At 34.6% G+C, this 26,365-nt stretch overlaps 1 protein-coding gene across 4 annotated transcripts in view; it reads right to left on the reverse strand.

Moving 5' to 3' along the window:
• Positions 1 to 26,365, reverse strand: part of LOC126926078 (lachesin-like) — a 549,080-nt gene that overhangs the window by 341,273 nt on the left and 181,442 nt on the right. The window lies entirely within an intron of this gene.

The following is a 26,365-nucleotide window of genomic DNA, read 5'->3' on the forward strand; positions in this document are numbered from 1 at the left end:
TCAATGTTTAAATACCATTCATGCTCATAATACTCATTCTGAAATTTAATTTTAAAACCGTTGAACCATTCTGCTGAACTTTTCTCACATACGACAAATAATTTCCAAGATATAAAGCGAAATGTAAAAGAAAGTGGTGTTTTCTTTGTATAATTTATATCTCGCTTCTAAAGCATCGGAGAAAAATTGTTTCAACGCCGCTTATTTTGTTCTAAATATTATCGCGAATCGTATTATGCAAAAATATTTCCACTGTCAATCTATCTCTGAAAAAGTGTTAATTCGACTGTTTTAATAATACACGTATTTATATAATTCTATAATATTTATCTATGCTCAGTACTGACTGGTTGAAAAGGCATAAGAAGTCAAATAAGGAAGCATAAGAGAAATCAACTGAATAGATTTCAGCAAGAAAGGCAAGCAGGAGCGAATATAGATAACCATGCATAATTAACGATAACATATGGCGGTAAGTACAATTGAGCTCCTCCCCCCCCCCCTTATCCGGACACCCATTATCCGAATACACTAATATCCGAACGTTCTATTATCTGCAATGCTCTATTATCCGAACATATTTCCCAGTATCAATGTATTTTTTCCTTCCTTCGATTAAGTGAATTTTGTTTATAAGAATGTAGTATGAAACTAATAGCGTTCCAACTATCGAAACAAAATAGATATAATTAAAAGACTGGAGAGCGGTATAAGTGCAACAGAATTAGCAAAAGTACACGATGCTGGAAAAGCCACAATCACAGACATTAGAAAACAAATACACGATATAGAAAATGCACAAATGCTGACAACAATGGGAAATTCTTAAACATACTGATGTAATGAAATGGTTCGACCGTGATAAACATAATAATAATGACGATTCTACACAAATGGAAAAATTGTCATGGCGAAGCACTCGTGACATTCGAAGAAGAACATCGATGGTGTAAAGTACAAAAGCAATATGGTATCCATAAATATTTAAAGAAACTATCGATTAATCTTAATCTCTATTCGAACAAAGGAAATCTCATACAAGCAAAGTGATTGTTCTGTTAAGCTCGTGGAATTCGAAAATTCCATTATCCGAAGAGTTTTGTCTTGCTATTAATTCGGACTAATTCGGACAAGGAAGGCTCTATCGTAATAATTATCGGTAAAAGGCGATGTCGCTGAAATGATTGTCGATGATTTAAAGATAAGCCTGTGTGTGGCCGTTCTTTTGATTGATTACGCAATCTTATATAATCTTATAACTAAAAATTTCCCATCTTGTTAATATAATATGGAGCATGGCTAATAACAAAGGCTATTTTGTGACATCGAATTGGAAATTATAAATGGTTTACAACAGGGCACTGTTTCTTTTCTCTTTTGTTCTTTGCGCATTCTTCGCACGCGTTTGGTCAGATGCGCGCAAACTCTGGCCAATACTTTCCCACTTTTTTTCTAGTCTTCTTTCAATTTTTTCAGCTTCTCAAGCCTCTAATCTTTTTTTAAGGGCTTGTTGGGATTTAATCAGTGAAAGCGAGGGCCAGACTTTCACCACATTTGACCTTGATTTTCATTACCTTTTTCCGCTACCTCCGAGCTTTCTTACTTCTTTTCCGTTGTTGTCTATCGATTGGCTGTTTCTTCCTGATCTATATTTTTTCTTATCTTATCCATCCTTTATAAAGACCTGGCCTTTCAGCTTCTTCGGTATTCTTTAATCCGACTTATCTATCTGCATGTAAGTAGACATTTATTTGTCTTGTTTAATTCATAGATAGACGCAGAAATGACTGCGTTAAATTTCAGATAAATAAAGATACGTTATTCCTAAAAAGAAACAATTGCTGATAACTTATAATTTAATATTAATATTATTAAATATTATAATTTATAATTTATAATAATGGATTTATGATACATGTACACCCCATAAACGTGTCCATAAGTCACCGGATAATTATTCCTTTTGAGTAAAATGATTATTAGAACAATACAACATAAATGCAATTTTTCGGCTTGATTTCATTGTTCAATTTTGTGACATACAGCTACTTCACAATAATATTCGAATGTGCAATTAACTATGTACTGGTATAGTTTGAACGAACATTCACAAATGGATTGCATCCATAAGTATCTATTTGAGAAATTGTGGGACGAACTATAACAGATGGAAGAATAAGACAAAAATGTCCAAAGTGGGAAAAACAGTAATGACGCTGTTGGAAGTTGAAGTTGAAAGGCAATTGCGGTGGGTATATTAACAAAAATATCCAAAATAACATGTGACAATTTCAAGCAGTGATATTCACACGTGGAGATTAAAAAAGTGTATTAGATATTTTGTTAAGATCTTTTATATACAATTTGAGTTTCATTATGTAGACTCTTTCGTAATAGAAAGACCATCTGCACCCAAATCTTATTAAGTGACCGATGACTTATGGACAAGAGTGTACATGAAATATTTTGTTTTCTGTACTATTATAATTTATTGGTATCCAAGTACATAGGTACAACTGATACATTTTTCGAACATTGCCTATTGTGCGCAGACGCAACGATTGTAGCATTTAAATAATTGTTATAAAAATGTAAAGTTCATAGAGCACTGGAATGTACTTTTTATACTTTTAAGCAAAAGCGGCGAAGTTTCGGTAAATCTAATTTCCTAAATATCTTTGACTTGTAATTAATAATAAATATCAATAATAAAAATACGTAAGTAATAATAAATTTTACAGAAATTGCATTCGTTTTAGTACAAGAATCGATTTTACAGCTACTTGAGATTCTACCATTTATGGCGTACGGGTGTTTTGGGTTCGTCGGTGACTATAGTCCCTACATGAATAATCTTACAAAAGCACTTGAAGTATCGAGTGTACGAATGAAACTCGAGGTTTCTTTTTTTAAATACCGTAAGTATTTGTTATCACGGAAAATTGCTGCGTGACAACGCCAGGCCACACACTGCTTCTATGATGAAAAATATCATAATGAATCTTGTTTGAGGCGTCTTGCAGCAGGCAGATTATTCGCTAGACATTATTACTTTGGATTGAAGTTTAGATTCAGACATAATGAATATTTACTAGTTAGCATAAGCAGAATTTTGTAATAGGAAAAGTGGGAAAAATAAACAGAAGAAGCGGAATCTCTTTTAATCCGCAAGGAAGACAATGAAGATGTTATTTCGGATGTTAAGTCGGGTTTCTATCTATTCCGATCGACAAAACACGCCTTATCCGGTCTACACTTCAAGTTAGTGGCTCAAAACTTAGAAAAGAAAAAATATTGCTCAGCGGTATTCCTAGACATTCAACAGGCATTCGACAAAGTATGGCACGAAGGGCTTCTATACAAACTAAAGAAAATCCTACCACACACCTACTACTCCATCCTAAAGTCCTACCTGACCAATAGACAATTCATGGTTAAATACTTAGAAGCCATAACCACAACATTTCCAATAGAAGCTGGCATACCCCAAAGTAGTGTCCTCGGACCCCTGCTATTCTCCATCTACACTGCCGATTTACCAATATTAACACAGATAACTATAGTGACATTTGCTGACGACACAGCGCTATTAGCTTCCCACGCAGACCCGATAATTGCATCATCCACTCTCCAGCGATGTCTTGACGCTATGGAAAAGAGGTTTCATAAGTGGGGCTTTAAAATTAACGAAAACAAATCCACACATGTAACCTTCACGCTGCGAAAACAAACCTGCCCTCAGGCGAGCATTAACAATATAACAATTCCTAACAAGGATTCAGTCAGATACCTGGGCATGACTCTGGACAGGAGATTAACATTGAAAAAACACATCATGGACAAATCGAAGCAACTCAAGGATAAACTTAAAAAATTCTACTGGCTCATTGGCCGACGTTCCAATCTAAGCACGTAGAACAAAATTACACTCTATAAGATCATAATAAAACCTGTCTGGACCTACGAAATCCAACTATGGGGAACAGCAAGTAATTCCAACATTGAAATACTTCAACGCTTCCAATCGAAAATGCTAAGATCCCTAATGAATGCACCTTGGTATATTACCAACGAAGCAATACATCGCGACTTCAAGATACCCACAATCAAAGAAGAAATAACATAATGTAGCAATAGATATATCAAAAGAGTCAACAAACATCGAAATCCCCTAATTACTAAATTACTTAATACATCGGACCAGATCCACAGGCTAAGAAAACATTATCCGTTAGATCTAAGCACTAGATTCAACTAGATATTTCTAATAAGTAATATTTACTTATTTATAATATTATTATTTATAAATTATATTTATCTATAATAAGTTAATAAGTTTATTAACTTATTATAAATAATTAGCCATGTCACTGCGCCACGCCAGAGAAACTTACTCAAAATTCTCAATGCGAAAATTAATTGTAAAGTACTCGTAAATAAAAAAAAAGTTAGTGGCTGATTACTCGGTCTTGTCTAACGACACAGCGTTTTCTCATCTTGCCATAACTTGCACTATTTTCTTCAAAATAGACTTTTCAGCTTCATTGAAAAATTTGGATTATTTGTTTCTACATCTCATAATTAAAATATTCTTTATGTTTTATGAGTACCTGTTCGCTAAAACTGATGAGACACATATTACTGGTTTGATAGGTATAATTGTGAGAGTAATTATATAATAAATTCAACTGTTTTGATAATTCCTATTTAAATATTTGCTGACAGATGCAGAATTCTGTGCTGAAGCACTCTCTTATTGGATGTACTTTGTGCAGTAAGAAGTACGATCTTACGATCATTACGTCACCGGACGTAACATCACTCGATTTCTTTTTATTGGACAACTTAAAAGACAGCGTGTGTTCTTGCGTTGTTACTAGGGTTCGAGGCATCCAACGTTTTATTCTTTATCTCGTTACCTCGGAGTACATATCTCCACTCTTGAATTTATCTCGGAGTGTATCTCCACATTCCGTCAACGTTTATGCCAACGTTGTATTCTGTAAAATTAAGAGATTACAGAAAGAGACATAACAAAAGAGCTACGTAACGCAAAGGAAAGAATGGAAAAGATCGTTAGAACATTCGTTATAGTGTGAGTATCCCATAGCATTTCTTGATTTCTTTCGTTTAATATTCGACTCATTTCGAATTATAGTTGATTAATTATTATCGAACCTAATTATTAAAAATTATTGTTAAAATTATTATATTATTTTATTGGATTATAATCAATAATTATAATTCACTGAATTATAATTCAGTAAAATAATATAAAACAAAAAATGTCGTGCATCTACCGTTTCCTCATAAAACGAAAGAAATTTTTGGAACAACCTAATAATTTAGCTACCTTTTAACTGTTATAACTTTTGAGCTGAGATGTTTAGGGCAGGACTTCCTAAACTATGGTAACATAATTATGGGACCGTGAGAATTTTTGCGATTGTCACACGTCAGTGAAACAAAAAATGTCAATCATCTGTCATTAAAGAATCAGAAAGAACTGAAAATTATGTTTGGTATCATACATGTCGCGTGAAGCTGTCAATGTGTTATAAACATTGAAAAAAGTAATAAAAATTACAATCACTGAATTCCAAGGTAGCCCAGGAATGGAGTAGGTAAGATTAGGCTAGTTAAGCGATGGTGGTATAAATAGGCGATTAAAATCTAATAACATTAAAAAAAAAGGAGAAATACTAAGCTACGCGAATAAGTATTTTATTAGTAAATTTGTCATATCTAATATACGATTAATGCATTATGTAATGTTAATGTACAATTTTGTAGAAAATATAGAAAGAAAATTCATATACACCATCAAACATACGTTTGTGTATAACTTGAAAACTAAAACAGAGCTCATTATATGTATAAGAAAAAGTTGTTAAGAATAACGATTTTGACAACATATTTCTTGGTCATGGAAATAGGAAAGTAGCTTTTCGATAGGTCCACCGTACTTGGTGACGTTTCGAGTTTTCGACCAAGCAACTTGTTTGTGATTTAATTTACGCAATAAGCCATATTGGAATAAAAATTACGATGAATGAGTATAGTGGCGGAAGACAAAGAAAGACGATATAACGCGTGGTACATGCTCGATATAGTTTAAATTGTTCCATATTTACGAAGAAAGTTCTAGCTGAGGTCGGTCTGATGGAATACGCGGATAGACGACATAGTGAAGATTCCAAGGAAGCAGCATCGTTCATCCAAGGCGGATGCTGCCATTGGAAACGAAAGAAGACGAAGACAATCTACCAGGAGAAGCTGAGAAGAACGATCGGCTCCACTGATTCGCCATCCGCGAAGCAAAGCGCTCAACGAATGTTGAACTTACGAGAACGAGTGATGCGGGGCGCGCTTGAAACGGCAGCAAACACCGTTCTCGATCCTCATGCCTTGAAACGCGATATAAGGAAGAACGAGGTTTACGACGGAAGGAATCTGTGGAAACGATCGACCTTCGATAGTCCTCGAACGAAAATAGTGTCGGGAATTAACTGTCGTCAAATACACTCCGCGAAACTTTTCACGGTGATCAATTTTACGCGGCCGCATCTGATTTCCTTCGAACTTTTTTTATTCGTGCTTTTTATTTAGATTACTTTTCCGTCTTCCTGTCCGAGTGGAATTTTGTAAGCGAAATTTCACTCACTTGCCCATTCCGCTAGCAAACTGAAATTTGGAAATTGAAACACATGCTCACCACGACATTATGATGCAATTCCAAAAATTTGACAATCTTTTTATGAGGATGGGAATGGCTAGCGGAAAAGATCCTTTTATCCCGCAATGCGGTTTAATATAAATTGTTTATAAATTGTTATTAATATAAAAAGTATCGTTGGATGACGGTTAAAGACTAGAAAGTGACAAGTAAAATATGCAAATTAAAGAAATTAATAATGATGATTTTTATCGAAAAATGTACAAAAAAGAAAATTATTTTCTTCGTCAAATAAGCAGTCAAATGTTCCGGCACAAGAAAATAGCACAGAATGATATCGTTCAGTTCTGATGTACATATTTGGAGTTGCTGAAATATGCTTTCGAAATTGCTGAAATAATTTATGAGGAAAGAAACAGCAAAATGCTAGCATAAAGTAGAAATGAACAAAATTGGGAACAAAAATGAAACGTTAGATTACAAAAATTGACAAATTTTTTGTGGAAACTGGAAATGAGTAGCTGAAAAGATTTTTTTACCCTGCAATGGGGTTTAATGTATATTGTCGGATGACGGTTAAAGACTAAAAAGTGACAAGTAAAATATACAAGTTAAAAAAATTAAAGAATGAAAACCTGGCGGGTTCATATTTGCTTAGTTGTACAATTTTCAGAATTTTAACACCTTCAGAGGCTCTCCATCTGATTACATAAATCTCGAACTCGCAGCTTGAGTCAAATATTCTTCCATTTTTACCTTGTGATCATCAGAGAATTGTTTTCCGTGCCTCCATTAGAAATTTCTTCACCCAAAAAGTTCATCCAAGTTATCTTTCGCTTAGTTTGCATTTTCTTTTTACAAATTTTTAAGATCATTTCCAGGTGGCGAGATAGAATTCTATAATTTTGTTTTGCCTATTTTCCGATCAATACAATGACGAAATTGGAGCGTTTTGTAAAATATCATTTAGACCAAAGTCACTGTGAAATCAGGTATTTTATTAGAAGAACGTTACGTTCTTATAAGGCACGTTCATCCTTGGAATACTAATGTAGTATTATAGAAGCGTAAGAAAAATTCTTCTGATGTATTATAATGTTCTCTCAGTACTAGCATCGCCTTTAGGTGCTCGTCTTCTCTTTTTAGCAATTTAGAGCTACTGAGAAATAATCTCTATGTAATTACTGATTTTTAATATACCATATCTTGTATTTATGATAATTAAACGTAATATGCGTTTATTATAATTTATAAAAAGTAGTTCTTACCTTAATATATCTGTGACTCTGAGCACAAAAGCATGGATTTTACGTTTAAGCAGCTCACAAACAGAATTTAAAGATCATGTAATAAAATTAGAAAATACAACTTTCTACTTAATCAAATTCTAACACGAAAGGAAATATTTGAATCGACATATTAATATATCATGTAAGATTGATGCTTATTGCATTTATTTAAATTTATTTAATTAATAACATTCTATAGCTGTCTTAAATTAATATAAGTGCAAAGTTGAAAACATTCAATGCATATTGATAAATTGAACTTTATATTTCAGTGGAATAACTTTTCTTGCCCTATTAAAATTATTAATTATTACTATTTTTTGTGAGCATAGCTTACATAAATTGTTTACAGAAATAAAAAATAAGAAGCGATTCAAGTAATTTGCTAAAGGAGTATCTGTCGCTAAAACTATTAAACGAAGCAAACCTTAACCTTGCTTAACCTTGCTGTGATCTTCAGGTTTTGGTCCTTACTCCTCTTTTTTCCAACTTTACTAACTTTAACTTGCTTTGACAGTATCGAACAACATTGTTACGAATATGCTTGTTTATGTTCTCTTGACACTACACCTTTGACAAAGAACTATCGAAATATTTACATATAAAGTTGTTGGTTCTTCTTCGTCCAAAAATATTAAGACACAACTTAACGATGGAAATCAATCATAGAAGTGAGATACTTCAAAATCTTGACTGATAGCAAAGTCGAATAAAAAGATAAATATAAAATTACGCTATGACAGCTTTGTTCTTGTTCGAAATTATAATAATTAGCCAATAAGGTTTCTAAAACATGCTAGGCATATCAGCTGAGAATGCTTACGGTCTTCATTCCAAAATTTAGGGACGCGTTGATACAAAATTATATTACACGATGGAAATATTACCCGCGAATTTTTACAAAGCTAATACGACAGAAGCTACTTCAACATCGGCTGAGAATGTTACAAAGAGTTTACAAAGAAAGGGATTAGATGTTAAAAGAAGGACTAGATGTTACATATGTAATTAAAAGAGAAAATAACAGTTCGCAAAAGTTTCTTTGCAAAAGACACTATCACCATATATGCACAATTTGTTATAAATAAATAACTTTAATAGAATGTACCGGATGTTTGGATTAACAGACGCTACAAAAGATGTAACAACATATTACTACATTTTCTTCATTCTTTAGTGGGAAAATAAAATTTAAAAACGAAATTTACACACATTTACGAATGGCCATTCAGAAGCCAAACTGATCAACTTCACTCTTTGTAAATTTCTTAATTTTATCGTTTGTTAACTACAAACAAATTGTTTATTTTCATGAATTTGTAAGAAATGGACTTCCGAATAATTGACGAAAAAGAAATTTTATGAAACGAAAATTTACATGAAGAGATAGTATTCGTTCTGAAATCTATTTTGGAGCCTATCCAGATAGTATGACAAAAATACAAAATAGAAAAGTATTTTCAGTTGCGTAGGTAGCAGTAATTGCTAAAACATTGAAAACATGGCAAACAATGGATTTTTTGATGAGAAATTAGAGAAAAAATTTAAAGAAAATTGCAGAAGTTTTATAAAAGATTGAGAGACGTTCCGACACAATATCGAGGCAAATTTACATATATTGCAATTAAAGTTGTAATATTGAACGATATTTTTCGAGCAACAAACGAATTGTTTCAGGTAAACAATGTGAAGTCACGACATGAAGTGGAAAATCCTGGAAAGACCATTGCTATGCATTATAATGCAAATTATGACACGTAAAAACTCGTATAGAACAAAATTACCGATATTTTGTCAACGTACGTGTAATATGTGTGTAATGTTTGCGTACATCATACATAATTTAACATACAGTCCATATAAATACATCTTGCATACTTGTTTCACCTGCAAAAATACTCCCAGTCTATTTCATTATTTCTTTTTCATTCGAATAAAACGAGTTTCTTCATTTGCAAATATTCGTACATGTATTTTATACGTAATGACGAAAAGAAAAGACGGGAAGGAGGAAAGCACAAAATGTTAGAACTTGAATTGGCATTTAAAAAAATTAGTTGTTGATTTTCGTGTCACTACCGAGCAGTAGCGACGCGGTCTTTTTAATTAACAATTTTTTCTTCTTGTCACGAGACAAATTTCCCAGATTGTAATTTTGCTTTTGATATAATTAGTAAATTATCCAGTTGACATTTTCTTTTTTCTAAAGTTAAGGACAAAAAGAACAGGCACCAGTTGTATGTAAATTGTTATAAACTCGAGGAAAGAGCAAAAGAATCTATCGAGGCTGTATAACTACAAATAAAAAATTATAGCCGTTTACCAGTCCTAAACATAATAATAATAAAATCCATCACGTCTGATAAGTTTGATAACTGATTTACTGTAGCCTACTCCAAGAAACTCGAGTATCCTGCCACTCTACCACAGGATATACCATAGGATACGTAAGTGCTACGCAGAGCTACAAATTCAGCTATCCACTACTGCAACATGGAGATACTTCAATATATCTGCTTGGACCGTTTAATATCCTAAAATCAACATAGAACTGTCAAATGTAATAAAAGCATAAACCATCCCCATCGAATACAGAACTGCCTTCCATCAATCCAATAATGAGGATGCGGAAACAGCCTAACTATACTGACGTATCTAAAACAGAAGCAAACATCAGCGTTGCAATGGTCATTCCCAAAACACGCTCAAACATATTTTAGGTATACAAGACTGAACTGTTACAGAAGAACAGTATCAGAAAGCTGTTATATCTAAGGACTGAAAAACCACATCAGCCACGCAACAACCATTTGACAACAGCCCTTGTTACGCCACGAGGCTTAGTATAGATCGTATTTCTAACCGTCGCTCGCGGTCCTACAGTGTCGCAGACAGATCGCCTTATCTGCCCGACGGAAAACATACAATGTATCGACGAGCGCATAGTTGTCGCCAAGCAGCGAGTTCGAGAAACGTCGATTTCGGACCGTTATTTCATCCACACAAAGAAGGTGGCATACGTGATCATAGGCGCGAACGGTGGCGTGATCCGAGCGTAGTGGGGATCGTCTCCCCGAGAAGACAAAGAAACGATCGAAGGGCAATCAGTCTCTTTTGAAGATTCTAACAGCGTACGTCGAGAGGTCTGATGAATAAAGTCGCTAAGTCTAACGAACGTATCGAGAGATATCACAAAGTCGAGTCAACTTCTGTAACACATTAACATTATTTATCACCAAATAATTTGTGACGCTTCATTGTTATGAAATTGTTATCGAATATACAAGCTATATTAACCTGTTAATACAGTGTTAAATTCATTAAACTACCTCTGTTATCTTGACCGAAACGATTAATTCACGGCGTCGATTATACGAATCGTAGCGAGAATTTACGCCTCTCGCTGACGCGTTTTCCTCGCGATCGCGTCTCTCCGCGAACGGTCGTAACAGCCCTGTTATAAGAAACATACTCGAACTCTACACAGATCTATACAACACCGGCTTACAAATTATTAGAAATATAGCGACTAGGGTTTTAGTCGACTAATCGGCTCCCAAGAGATTGCCTAGTCGTCTCTGGCGATTACGCTGTTCGACACGTATCTAAATAATTTTGCAACTTTCAATAGGCGACTCTTGTTTACTCTTGCGAACTAAAACGTACTTTGCGAGAAAAAATCATTTCTGAAAAAGATTACAAATTCTCAACTTTGCTTGTTTTGTGCTTTTACAACAGCAGCCATCGAGTTACTGTTGAGGTGAAGAAATTTTGTCTACTCTTCCGAATAAAACGATATGTATTGCTATTGCATTATAAATATTTAAACGTGTTTAAACAATGATCAAAGCGAAAATTGCATCTACAGTGCGTCATTTTCTGTTTACAATTATCAGTTTATTTCAGAAACTAAAGGTCTAGGAGACAATTTAACTATAATACGCGACAGACCGGGCATTTTTGTTAAGAGAAGCATCAGGAAAAGCTAGAAAATCACGTTTTGATTTCAAGAGAAAAGCAAAACAGTTTGACAACACACTCGATGGCGGCAGTGATGCTCAATATTCGCGGATGTCTTGCCTGACGTTTGGCATAACGAAATCGCTAAATGCGCGCGGCTGTTACCTGTGTTTTGCCAAACTTTTCCGCTTTTACATACGTATTGCGAAACATGAGATACGTAATTTTATTCTCAATTCTTTTCACAAGTCATATTTTCTCTCCCTATCTCATGTCAACTGTTCGAGAAGGATTATTTTCTTGTTCTATGTACAATGATGTTCTTCTTTATTCGACTATCACGAAAATATTACACATTGTTTCTGTGTGACGAGAAAGGAAAAAGCGATGCCGTTTCTGGAGCAAAAAGAAAACCAAAAATTGTTGAATGCTATAACCAAACAAAATCTTGTATACTACTAATACTAAAACCAAATAAACACATTTATAACATTTTACACTACACACCTATCGTAAAATGACATCTTCGTCATGAGCGATCGTACAATCAAAATACCAATTTACTGTGGAAAAGATTGAACACACTCTGTAACATCAAACACTCATCCAAAATTTCATTCCTTGAGGATTCTTTAAGTATTTGTCTCAATAAGAAATACCGTACAATTTGGTGAGAATCTTCGATTTTTTAAAGCTGTAATATATGGAAAAGGGTAAAGTATCTCAAAAAGGCGTCACAGACAATTCCAAGTATTGTTAATTTTACTTTAGAACAAGATTTGAGCCGAACTTAAAACCAACTATAAACACGAGTTTTATTGGTAATAAATTCAACCAACCGAAAACACAAATATACAATGAATAAAGAGAAATGGTTCATAGGTCGTGCTCGCTAGCTCTTCAATTTCTCTATCATGATTGTGAATCTCACCTGTGGCTTTGAATGTGTTATGGATTCTTATTTTGTGGATTCGATGGTTTCCTTTGAAGATAAATTCAACCAGATGGCCTGGATTGAGATTAGGTTTAATTCTAAAATAAAATTAAAAGTACTTATAATTGTCTGCGATACTTTTTAGTACAAGATATAAGACTGTCTGAAGCTAAACTTGTTTGATTTATCACCGATTAATGTTTTAATTGTATATTTATTTTCTACGTCACATTACTGTGGTCGCGTAAAATGTTTTCGAGTGAAATGGGGTCGCGAATGGAAAAAGTTTAAGAAGCGCTGTTATTGACTTTTAATAAACTCTATAACTCGTATTGAACTGATTTGTGTTATTACCGTCAAGTGATAAATAATGATGAATGATTTACATTTATTTGAAATGTTATTTCGACTGGCAGTTGTACATTATTTTCAATAAATAATCTCTTGAAACATTATTGTCGACCAATTTTTCTGACACTTTACTCGATTTATTTTCCAAAGAAAGATCACAATAAAAACTATCATTTAATAATACAACAAAATTTACTGCTACGTTAATATTCATACGCTAATATTCTCCATATGCTGAGTTGAAACTTATGTGAGAAACTTGCATAAATATTTAATTATTCGTGACTGTTAATAAAATGAATTTCTAATATTTCTATTCGTTATAATTTTCGTTATATTTATAATATTCATTATAATTCGTATTTGATGTACGTACCTGCAGTGAATTTCTTCTCGTTTAATTTACTTACATATCTATAACAATAAATAACAAGATAAAATTTAATATGTTATACTAGCTTGTGAAATTCAAATTCTGGAGAAACATTTCATATCCACTGGTTTATCACTAAAATATATAATTAAAGTACGTTTGTATTGCCCTACATGTTCGTTCTGAATTGCCTTATACGCATATAATATATTAAGTAAGATATATCGGTAGTGACGAACTATCTTTTACTTTAGAACTTGTGGTAAATCCAAATAAACTCTAGCTTTTTGACTCATACTTTGCTATCTTTTTCTGTTTCGTATGGAATCAAAACGTAAACTAGTCGCGATTGTCCGAACAAATAATAAAACTCGTTGAAAAGCTTTTTACAGTAGGGAAGGTTTCGCGCAGTATGTAAATGTTTTTTTTTATTACTATACTGTATCTAGTCTATTAATTGCAATTGTCAGTCCCAGTTTTCGGTTATCGACCAGTGCAGACCAAATTGCTTCCATCTGTAAGTTTAATCTATTGACAACTCAAAATTAAATTAGAAAATATTCGTTTAATCTTTTCTTCAGCTTTGCCCCCAGAAAAATGTCTGAAATTCCAAAGCAGAGAAGAGGACAATGGCTAATAAATGTGGCTTTGAAGCTATTTATTGAAAATAGAACGACTTTCAGTGCTCCAAAAACGAATATCAACGCTGAATACACGTTGAGTGCGGAGACCAAGAAAATTTTAATTGCCTTACCTGCGTCTTTTCTTTAACATTAGTGGTCATTTAAACCGAACAATCTACTAATTAAGTAATTGGTCTGTATTGGAAAACAATTTTTCGTTTTCTACAAATTACATTTTTATTCTTGCAAATAGTCAATGCTTACTACTGACCTTTAGAAAATTAATTTCCTTCCTTCTATCAAGGTCTATTAAGTAGTTAAATTTTGGATTTTACCGACTCTAGTCCAAAATATAAAAAAATGTTAAAGTAGTCCTAACTGTCCTTTTTTATAGATGAACGACTTATTGCTTTTTTTATTGCCGTAAATATGGATGATTATTATTATTTAAAAGAAAGAAGATTGATTATATACATCGTTCAAGTGGATGCTTTACAGTCCATTATGTTCACATTCATAGTAAACGCATCGGTTTCTACGAAATGGCAAACTCCGTACAGACCCGAAAATCAGTTCAGTCGCCGAGGAAATTACACGCGTGAGTGACAAATACAAAACCAGATTTGGCAATCATCCTAATAACGACTTAGCAAAAAGATTCCATATAGTTAACCTACCCAAAAGACTGCGCAGAAGACACCCTAATGACCCTCTGCTACGATAATAAAACGACACTTTTACATTAACAAATCCACTACGTTTAAAATTGTTTCACGTACAGATTCTCTCTAATGAGTAAACATTCGTGTTATATTTAGAATTACTCGTTGAAAAGATTCGCCAAACGTGCTTGTTGGATAAATTGTCAAGCTCATTAGAGTAAAAAAAGAATTCCAAATATTCTTCTATCCTGTACGTTTCGTAAGTGTATCGCATAAAACCGCATTACGTAGTTTGAATAATGTAAACCGTTTAAAGGTATAACAATAGAGGCGTTGCTGCGTTAAAAACGTGTCGCATGGTACATTTCACTCTCTAAAAACCACGAGGGCCGTATACGGTTTGAATGAAAATGTACTAAACGGGTCGCGGTTGTTTATCGGTGGCTAATGACGTGCTGTTTAGTTTGGGCCGGTGAAAACTGGCCTTTACTCATTTTCGGCACGCCACCATCTGCCTGTATACTCTCGGCCGTGTACACCCGTTTCTGTTTGTCACCACTAGACGGGAATTTTCGTGTCACTACACTCTTGCGGTCAATCGAAACGCTATTGAATTACTGCTCGTGTACTTTGATTGCTACGATTCAAACGCACCGTTAGTTAATTCTGTTCATACCAGATGTATATCGACGCCTCTTTAAAATATCAATCGCTGGTCCAAAGCAATTTTTATTATAGCGATTTGAAATTCTGTCAGAACCGTACAGAGCGAAGCAATAAAAATAATTTTGAGAGTATCGATTCAAGTTATGTTGATTTAACACGGTCCAGAAGAGAATCCAATTTTTTGCTCGCACGATTTAATTCGATGTAATATGGTTCAAGCGGAGCCATTTCAGGAATATCCAGTGAACTCAACTTTACGTTAAAAGCTTCTTTTGCTACTTTTATATTATGTTTCAGGCGATGAAAGTGATTTAATTTTAATTTTATACATACGCACCTACATACATATGTCTGTCACTAGAAACATTTTCTATCTTTAAATCAATGATGTATTATTTTGCTTTTAGAGAATAATCTAATTTAGACATATAATTATTATTTCAACTACATAAAGTAAAAAATATGTTCAAAACGTATCAATGTGTCGGTTAAAAATTTAATCGAAGCTTTCGATGCGATACGATATGTTTCAAAGAATTTGTTATTTATATCCGGTTTTTCATCCGAAACAAAGCTTTTATTCTTATGTAATATACATCGTATTTGCGTTACACAACAACCTATCTCTCTCGTAAAATCACGTACACTATCACACGTATCGTTTCAATATCAAATTCAAGTCTGATCTAGTTTTATTTTCTAGCTCAAACTTGTAGTACTGCCATGCGTGGTCCAGAGAAATCACTGACCTCATATCGCAGTATCATCGTCGACACATTTCATTGGTTTGAAAGCGCTGCCTTAAGTAGGATTCCGCCAGGTTAGCAAAACTCCACATCTGTTGCTAACCGCTGTCTCAAAACACACACCAAAGACCGATATAAAGAGCATCGCGTGACCACCGGAAAGATCTCACTCATAAATCATGAAACACGTTACGGATGGAGAACGTCCGACCCCCAGCTGTACTTTTTCAATGTTTTGTAGCGGAAACAGCAACGCCTTTATTCTAAAACACGTATCTAAACAACGAGACATAGCCTGATAAACATCTGAAAGGTACCGTTCTCGAAAATCTTGAAGGGTTTCCCATGCGTACGATAAATTCCTTGATCCAACTTCATCATAGAATTTCGAGATTTTCAGAGTACACAAGGAGCAGAAGTATTACGTTGCTGCGTCGTGTTGCTTCGCGTTCCTTAGCAGCTAATATAGCGAGATCGGGTTAAAGTTCCCTTTCGATCAACGTTAACGCTTCAGAATCCGCGAGACGGTCTAAATTCTGTTCGGCGTTTCTAGAAACCGCTCCTAGTCCCCGGATTGCCAGTGCAGCAAAATACCAAGATAACACACAATCACACTCATTTGTTCCTCCAACACGCTCTCTTGATTGCAATGTATATTTGTGTGTACATGAATGTACATGTACATGTATATAAATTCGAGCGTAATTGCCAAAGTCTAACGTTGAATCCTGCAATTCTGTACGATACAGCTGAACGTATCCACACGATACGACTTTACGGCCCCGGTTGTCCCGACTTTTATCAGTCAAAGATACGAGGTCTTACTATTATTTCCTACGACTCCCCGATTTAGCATCAGGTTCGTTGCTACATCTCGATCCAGAAGAAATCTTTTGAATCCAGTGACTCCTCGATTTTACGCTGGATTCGTCCACGAAAACTAAACCTCTCCCGCGACTCCCTGGTTTCTCCAGCCCCAAATAACCTAGCTGGCAACCTGTACACCTTACATTCACTTCAAGGATTGCAGAAAGCACGTTCAGATGACTCGACCACTACATTTTCCTAGCAACAAACTCAAACCCAGGCACACTACAATGGAACGATATCTACGTACTTGGATCAAATGGATACAATAATTTACCGGATGTTTGTACAAACAAATTGTAAGTTTATCATGAGATAAAGAAATATTAACAAAAAGTACACGATAAAGGCAAACGTAATACAAATCTTCATAATTCGCCTGCAGTACGTTTTATATTATATTAACGTTGTTTTACATCTGCTGGAGACGAGTCTATGAATATTATGGGGCTACTACTAATGCTGCTTTTGTTCGTGTGAGCAAATTGTCTTAAAAGGGCAAGAAAACTTCCCACATTATAATTTTAGATTTTAGTCTCAATTTCAAACAGGATCTCATATTAGTAGCTCTGTTCGGAAATCATTAACTTTTACTTTTATATCTTTTCTATTTTCATAATGATCAATAACACCCATGAGACTAATATATTTCTTAAGTACATAAAAACAAGTATGAACATATAAGCGCAAAACCTTTCAACTTTTTCTTTTTTTATTATCCAATATTATCCAAACATCAATTATCTAGAAGCGAAAACAAACATTTTTTAAAACAAACATTGCTTCTTCCTAAGCAAACTATCGTAAAACATGAAAATTTACATGTCCACTCCATTTACGAAAAAAAGCATCACCTTTTGTTCCGAAGACGGGGATAACAGTATTATCCCGTTTATTTTACGAAGCGGGCTAAAGAGTATAGCTAATCATTAAAAGTCTGAAACGGTCTTTTGAAGTTGCCTCTGATAGTTTTCCAGAAGATAATTTCTAACTTTTCATGCAGATCACGTTACACTACATTCTTGGTACCGTATAAATTAATAATTCTCTTTTAATATGCAATGTCATTTCTTTAAAGTTATATCTCGCAGTAGTGTTTTATAACAAATTTAATTTATATCTATATGTATACCCAAACCTTAGTACGAACTGCTCAGTTTACATTCTCATTTTGCGATAATATATACGTATAAATTAATAACTTGAACGAGGTAACGGTAATGTTTCGACAACTTTACAATTCTGACTTGAAGAAGTTGCATACCGTAGGATTAAGAGGTACCATTAATTAGTTGCGCGTATCCTCTATAAATACACTTGTGCGATCTCTACTCCGATCTCCTTTCATCTGTACATTTAATTTAATATCCATCTGGCGCATTATACCCATTCCTCCTTTTTTAAATTTTTGACATCTCGCCTTATCACTATTATTTATTATTATTATTCTCCTTTCACACCATATTCTCTGAATACTATAATAACCGAGAGTATCGTATCTATTTCTAAATCTACGCCTCGCTTTTTTTCGAAGAATAAGACATTTCAACATTCAAGTAAGCAAACGATTCAGTTCGATACGAAAGGAGAATTATATCGAAAACAATTAGTGACTTTAGTATAATATCCGGATTGCAAAGTGTTTGACTAAAATAACTTTTTTAAGGGGATTTTTAATATCGGCGAATTCGAAAATGAGAGTCGTTCTTCGGGAAATAAATTTGGACGATACCTTCTCTAAAATTTGGTATTTTCAATCTATTCTATTGGATTATTGGAGTATTGGATTAGAATTGGATTATTTTCCAGGGGCTAGTTACTTTGCTCATCCAGAGAGTGATAACCAGCAAAATTGGCACTAGGAGCATTGGTATTGGGTGTGCCATCGCCTGTTTTGCCGCTTGTCATAATCTCACGCGGACTTTTACAGATCACCTTTTACAGAACAGCAGAGATAATTAGCAACGCAGAACATTTAACAGTCTATAGTTTTAGATATATGTAAGTTTGTAGGTCTCAGGAATTCAGGATGGTTCAGTAGATTCAACAACTTGGTTATACCATTAGGCAGTTTGGCGCTTTTTCTCTTGTGATCATAGCTTTTGCACTTCAGTATAATATAATGAACTTGATAGCTAACGGTACTTTGTATTGTTCGCAGGTAGGAGGTTCATGGTTGTTCAATAAATACGATTGAGTCGACAATGAAAATTGTGGTCTGTTCGACTAATCGTGTCTAGAAAAATATTTTTTCTCCATATTTTTCAGTATATCTTGTAGCTAGAATTTTTCATAGGATACTTTTTTTATGAAAGTATTTAAGCAACTTTTATGTCATTGAATGCGACGTAGTACATCATTTTATTATGTTTCCTGATGTTAGCAGTTAGTTTCGTTGCCTCATCTACTTGTTCGTTTCCCTGAATACGAAATATGGGATGGTATCCAGCATACTTTTATATTTTTCCCCTCTATTAGTTACGATATCACCACTTCGCAGAGCTAAGTACGACCTTGTGTGGCAAAATGTTCGCAAGGCGGAATTTTCAAACCGAGAAAATTTTCAGCTTCAACGACTTAAGATACCCGCGAAAAACACATTCAGATCAAAAGATTCGCAGCCCGAGTGATATAGTTAATTAATCAATTTATCTGTCGGCAAAGAAGCTGAAAAACGAAATTTCCGTAAATCGAATTTCTTGTTGGGTTGCAATCTTGCAACATAACGCAAAGGAGTACAATGAATGCGCCATAAAATTCCAATCTATAAAATTATGTTGGTAATTTCTCAATCAAGAGAATTCCCTGTTTATGGCCTATATAGTATGTGAAGGAGTTGGACCGAAAGAAAATGAAAAGTTTTCTTTCTTCTCGGAAAGCAGCAACTCGACTCTCAGGGAATTTCCAGGCTGCGAGAAACTTTTCCTAGATTCGAAATAATTGTCAGTGCTAAGCGCGTCGATTATTCGTGAACTATGCGAACAGGAGGGTCGATCAATGGCATCCTGGGAGACCATTGTTTGGAGAAATATCCGATATATATCCATCGATTCTTCGAGCGCCTTTAGGAATCCATGATAGTTTTGGAGTTGGACGAACGCCCAAAGCGACCATCTACCTTACGTCGTGATATTAAACAAATAGCCATATGTAATACATTACATTGCATAAACGTACTATTTTTCAATGGCGCGGAACTGCTTAATTCAGCATCGTTCATTAAAAATATTGAATTTACCATTCACATGATTATTTATTAGCGCAAAAACAATGCAAATGGTTCGTCCTATCTAATCATAACCATTTTAGTATTTCAATAATTCGCAACTGCTTGCCTTCGCAAAACGTGTTAAAAATAACCGCCGTCGATTTGTATGTAAGCTTCCGGTCGTATCAAAGAATTTCGCAATTTTTCAACAATCCCAGGTATTTGTTGAATCTATTGGTAACCTTATTGTGTGCGTGCAAAAAGTACATGCTTTAAACCTAGCAATGGCTATCGAATGCAGAATTGTTTTCAAGTGACACTAAAAGTAAAAGTCGAATGAATTTAAATGTGGGAAACGAGCAGGCCAGGCAACATATCGTGCACGACTTACACATTTAAAAGAAAACAGCAAAAGTAAGCAGTTGCGGACCATCGGCACATAAAAATAACTATAACTCGGAAGCAAGATCAAACACGTTGTATACGTTTTCGTATCAACCTTTTTCATCCTTTTCTCTCTATTTTCCTATGATTAATACAACTTACTAAAATAGATTAATGTTACAAACTTATTTAGAGAAAATTACTTTGATTACTTCGCTTTTGCTTCAATGCTTCGACAATCTTACTACGAGTAAAACTGTCATTATCTCATTACATAATGACGATTATACTTTTAAGGTACGTTTTCATATAGTTTACTTACTAGATTATTATTCGTATCTATTGCTGATTTTATAATTGCAAATATTTATCCTAGACATTTGCATATGTACATTACCTTTTTAAGTGCGCATATGCTATCACATACATATGTATGTACGTATAAATTAATACGCAACTAAAACACTCATTGTTAATACGAATTTTGATTCAATTTATATTCTTTCCTTGTATTCTGCAGTCACTTGGAAATTTTAATACACATTTACTCTGTAATTAAATTAGTGTTTTAAAAGAATTAAATATGGAAGAAATAGTATTCTAATAATGCATCAAATTCATAGAGCCTCTTAAATTGATCTTCAGAGAATGTTCCTTTGATAACAATATCTCTTCGCAAATATTTCAAATATTCTATAGCAGTTTGATTCTATGCCGCTTTTTACGAAGCAGAATAATATACTTTGTTTCTTGAGATATTTGGTAATCTCAAAGGAATTTGCGAAGGAGCAAAACATCGACTGTTCGAGCGCTTTCAGGAATTTTGTCTAGCTTCATCGAAGATGCTTCGAGATGATCGAAGTCGGTGGCTTTCAAGTCGAAAGTCGAGTTTTATAGAAACTAGCAAAATATTCCAGTAGAATATCAGTATTTTAAGTAGTTAGTACAGTGTAAAGAAATAATACATAAAATAAATATATGTTTGTAAAAGAAAACAGGATGTTAAATTTGTATACCTCCTTACGAAGGAAAAATTTTTCTAGCACGTTTAAGAGCACCTCTCAAGGAATAAAAAAATGTTATTAGCATTTATCCGAAATATGAAAAAGTGTCAGTGACCAAACTTAACGCGTTACGCTTGGGTCCACTGTCCACGAAGCGTCGGTTCGATAAAGTATCATCGCGATACATTTTCTCTCATTAGTCAGATCTACGCATTCGGTACACAGAAAATCTACGCGGGGACGAACCATTTATTGAATGCGAAGACGCAAGAAGACACGTGAGGCGAAACAAGACCATTGCAGAAGTCGAAGAAAGCTGTTATGAATAAACATGGAACAAGACGTCGCCAAATACATCGAAGGGTGTCGGAATTGCTAATGCAATGAGCTGACGCGAATACCAGCACGAGAACCAGGAGAAGAGATGCAGATGACGAGACGCAGAAAACGATCAACCATACGACGACTCGCCACCAGAACGATGAGTGGACACTAATCATCATCATCGATATTCCACGAGAACATCTAAACGAAGTCAAGATTGTGTTATATAAAACTACTGAATTGTGTGATAATACTTGTAACGTAAAGCTAGAATTATATTACATCAACTAATACAGCAAGCTACAAATAGATTAAACGCACAAACGATCACCACGTGGACATAAACGAAGGCTGTTTAATTCTATCGGTACAGTATCCAAATCGCTCTTCGAAACACGTAACGAAGATGATCTCAAGCTTATTAATTGTTTAACGAACAAGATACGTTAGCGACTAATATCCAAACCAAACGAAAACGGAAATATTAGGTTGTCCAAAAAGTTTCTTTCGTTTTATGAGGAAATAATAGACGCACAACGTTTTTTGTTTTATATTATTTTGTCGAATTACGTACGATCCATTTTATTCTGTTGAGATAAACACCGCGACCTTTCACAGACTTGATTTCACGTTTGTATGAAGGTGCACTGTTGTAAAAAACACGTTTGCGAAAGAAAGATACTTTTCGGACAACCTAATAATACGTCTACGTAGTAGAATTAATTAAAATTCGTAACGAAGAACAATATACGAATTTAAAGATAGAGAGATACAGAAACGCGAGATATTCATATGGCGACGCAACTAGTAGGAAACGATATACATGAAGATGTAGAAATATTCGTAACCTATGGTTAGCAAAACAGGAACGCACTTATCCAGATCTTTTAAATTCGTTTGAATAACACATTTACGCGATCTCGAAAAACATATTCGTAGAATTATAGGATTCGAACTTGGTGAAAATAACTGCCAAGCGATTGTAGATACCAGCGTTAAATTGTCACAGTGTAGATATTATCTGCACGATAAAGACACTCGTACTCGAACCAGACGAATGGATGAAAGAACACGTCTATCCCATGTCGTATAAAATGGAAAAACTCTTTATCGTGTAGTTATGACTACGACATAGCGTTCACACGAGGTCTTAAATATATACCAATGACACGTTACGCGATTGATAAATGTAAGCAATCGCTAGTAGCAAATCGCTACTTCGAATCTCTGATATTACTCTGATATCGCGATATCTTGCTGTGCTTACTTACTGTGAAATTCGATTAGAAAGGAGAAGGCGAAAAACTCACCAGTACCGGAGTAATGGTGTTAGAAAACAATCGTATCTTATCCACCGCCGCTACAACTATGCCAGCGAATAGTTCATCCGTTACCTATGAAACACGCTTCCATAACTTAACTTACCATTACAACATGGAAGAGGAGCGCCTAATCCAGAGACTATTCCCGCAACTTCCCAACTGCTTTACACTGGACACCTTTAAAGGGCTACTACAGTAGAGACCTGGATCAAATTAACGGCTCTCTCGCTAGACTGAAAACCAACTACCGAGCCAAAACCTGGCTGGAGATTGGATAGATAACTATGCAGATTGCGGGATATATCGCCATTGCAGTTGTAATAGCCATAATTCTTTCTAAACGCGGTATTTTCTAAATCTTTTGTACCTCTCACGCCCCTCTCCTATTAGAGAAGATATACGACGGAATAATTCGTATATGGGTCTTCTGCGTTGGAACGCCGATCAAACGAATTACGATTTAGGCTCAACTACAGCGATTAGTTGCATTAGTTATTAGTTATAAATTTTGGAGGACTACGTTCGCTTTAAGGAGAGGGATGTAACGATTATCCACCGCGCATTAACGGACATTCCATTTCTCCCTACTACTCTACAACTTCATAATGTATAATCAATCGATTCGCAATAAAGGTGCTTAATTCGGTTCGGACTAAATCGATCGTAGTTCGTTATTCTCTTTATATTTCTCGTCATCGTGTAACGTTACATGTTGTAGACGTTCCTAATATCTACAACTTTTATTCCAAACAACAAAATGTAGGTTTGTGCACTATTTCTTCATACATGTTAACCTGTTAACCGCGAAGTTTAGTTTCAAAAATTCCTTGCGGGCTGCGCTGGTAAAATCAAACAATGACGAGTATGCACGTCGAACGCAGGGCAAAAGCAAAACGAGGAAGCATTACATTTTTGTTCGATAAAAAATTAACGATTCATTGAATTTGTTGAAAAAGGGGTATCGTTATTAAAAAGTTGAAAATTGCCAAAAAATAAAATTCATAAGCAAAACAAATTTAAGAAATTCAGTTGATTTCAATGTATTTTACAAAGCAAGGTAAACAAAGTGGCATTTCACATCTTCAGACACATCTTCGAAGTGGATTTGCTTTTGGTGACGCAGCTGATATAAAGTTCTACAAGTTGGTACAAAGCACAAAACAATTCGGCAATAGGCGATATACGCATCAAAGAGAATAATCAAATAAATCTTTTTGCATAAAATACACGATAAACTTACTGCAAGTATAAAGGAAACACTAAATATCATTTATATTACTTTTTATTAAAATGTTGAGTTCCTATAGTAAATGGTAACTTTTTATCTTACACGACGAGTATACACGTCAATCGCATCGAAATAAAGATTTGGATTGACGTGTATACATTGATTAAAATCTTTTTTCACGCGAAGCCCAGGAACGACAACGGGACTTGCAACGGTGTCTCCACCACGCGTCACGCAGTTCCTGCCTCTTAAGACACGTCCTGCTACGTTCAGAGATCATACGATCCCAATCCAGATCGCGGTCTCCCGGACAGCCCGGGTCCTATCCAGAGTTGCTTGCGGCCCTACGCAGTAGGGACTGAGTGACGTCATTACATGTCCTTTCATGCCTCTACCGTACTCTAGCAAGCCGCTTGGCTCACAAGTCTAACCACACCACAAGAGCCAGTGTCTATGTGTTTACAGTTGCTATGCCAACGCCAATCGACGTTACTCCACGGTTTGTCCACTGCTACTCCATAACTCTCTACCATGTCATAACACGTCCCTACATAGGGACCGTCTGGCAACTCTGACTCTATCCGAGCTACCCGCGATTATGACAGGTCGCAGGCGTTGGAAGGAGAGAGACAACCGCCGACTGCGGCCAATGGAACATAAATCTATCTCAAAGTTAATCCATGGCGAAGTAAAAAGTGTCAAAAATATTTTTCCGAATAATCTCGAAAACTGAATATATTATATGTACAATTAAAATTACTTCGAATCATGACAACGTACTTGAAATAGATCAGGTCCTGATCCATGTTATTACTAAAATTTCGCAATCAAAGTCGTTTCGAGTAAGATACGATAACTAGCCTACAACATAAACATACGCGACGATTCATTTATACCATTAAGGATTCAATTTACAAAATATAAAATGATTCTTCTGGACCATAAATGAAGTACGCACTATTATACGTTCACGTTTTAATCTGCGTTCCATTTTATTACTTTTCGACATGAAGTATTAGCGAAATCGGATATTATGGATGTCCTGAATATGTAACTATATCAGATAATAGAAGCAAAGTCGATGAAGTAGATACTCTTGAAGCGGACGCAAGTATTGCGATAGAGAAAATCTCCCTAATAATTTTTTATGTATATAACTTTCGACTAATTTTTTGATATATATACGTCTTAAAGACTAAATGGATAGTACACCTTTCTGTTCTTATAATTATGCATTCGTTTGTAATTTATTTAATCATATGTAAATGCAAGTTATTTAAAAAATTAGAATAAACATTTATCAACTTGTACGTTAGTAAATTCATAAATATATGTAAACCAGATGAAACGTTTAATTACATATACATGTTATAAATATTCCGTGTTGTATATCACATGCGCCTGAAATCAAATGCATAGAACAGAACACAACTTGACCATAACACGACGTACGGTTTTGTATTCATGCTTCTGGACATTACATTTTAATCGATTATAATTATTTTCAACGAATTAACTTGATGCACACCGATGACTACCCGCATATAGCTCTTTATTTCAACATCGTACCTTAATAATTATTCTAACGTATTCAATAATTATAAATGCATGCATCTAAAGTATTCAATATTAAATAACATTAAAAGTGTAAAATATGAAATTAAATAAATTTATATTCGTTTGAATAATGAATGATACGAATAATGTTTGGAACAAAGTAACGAGAAAAAAGTAACGAGAAAATAATG

Source organism: Bombus affinis, chromosome 17 (genome assembly GCF_024516045.1).
Source record: "Bombus affinis isolate iyBomAffi1 chromosome 17, iyBomAffi1.2, whole genome shotgun sequence".
NCBI lineage: Eukaryota > Metazoa > Arthropoda > Insecta > Hymenoptera > Apidae > Bombus > Bombus affinis.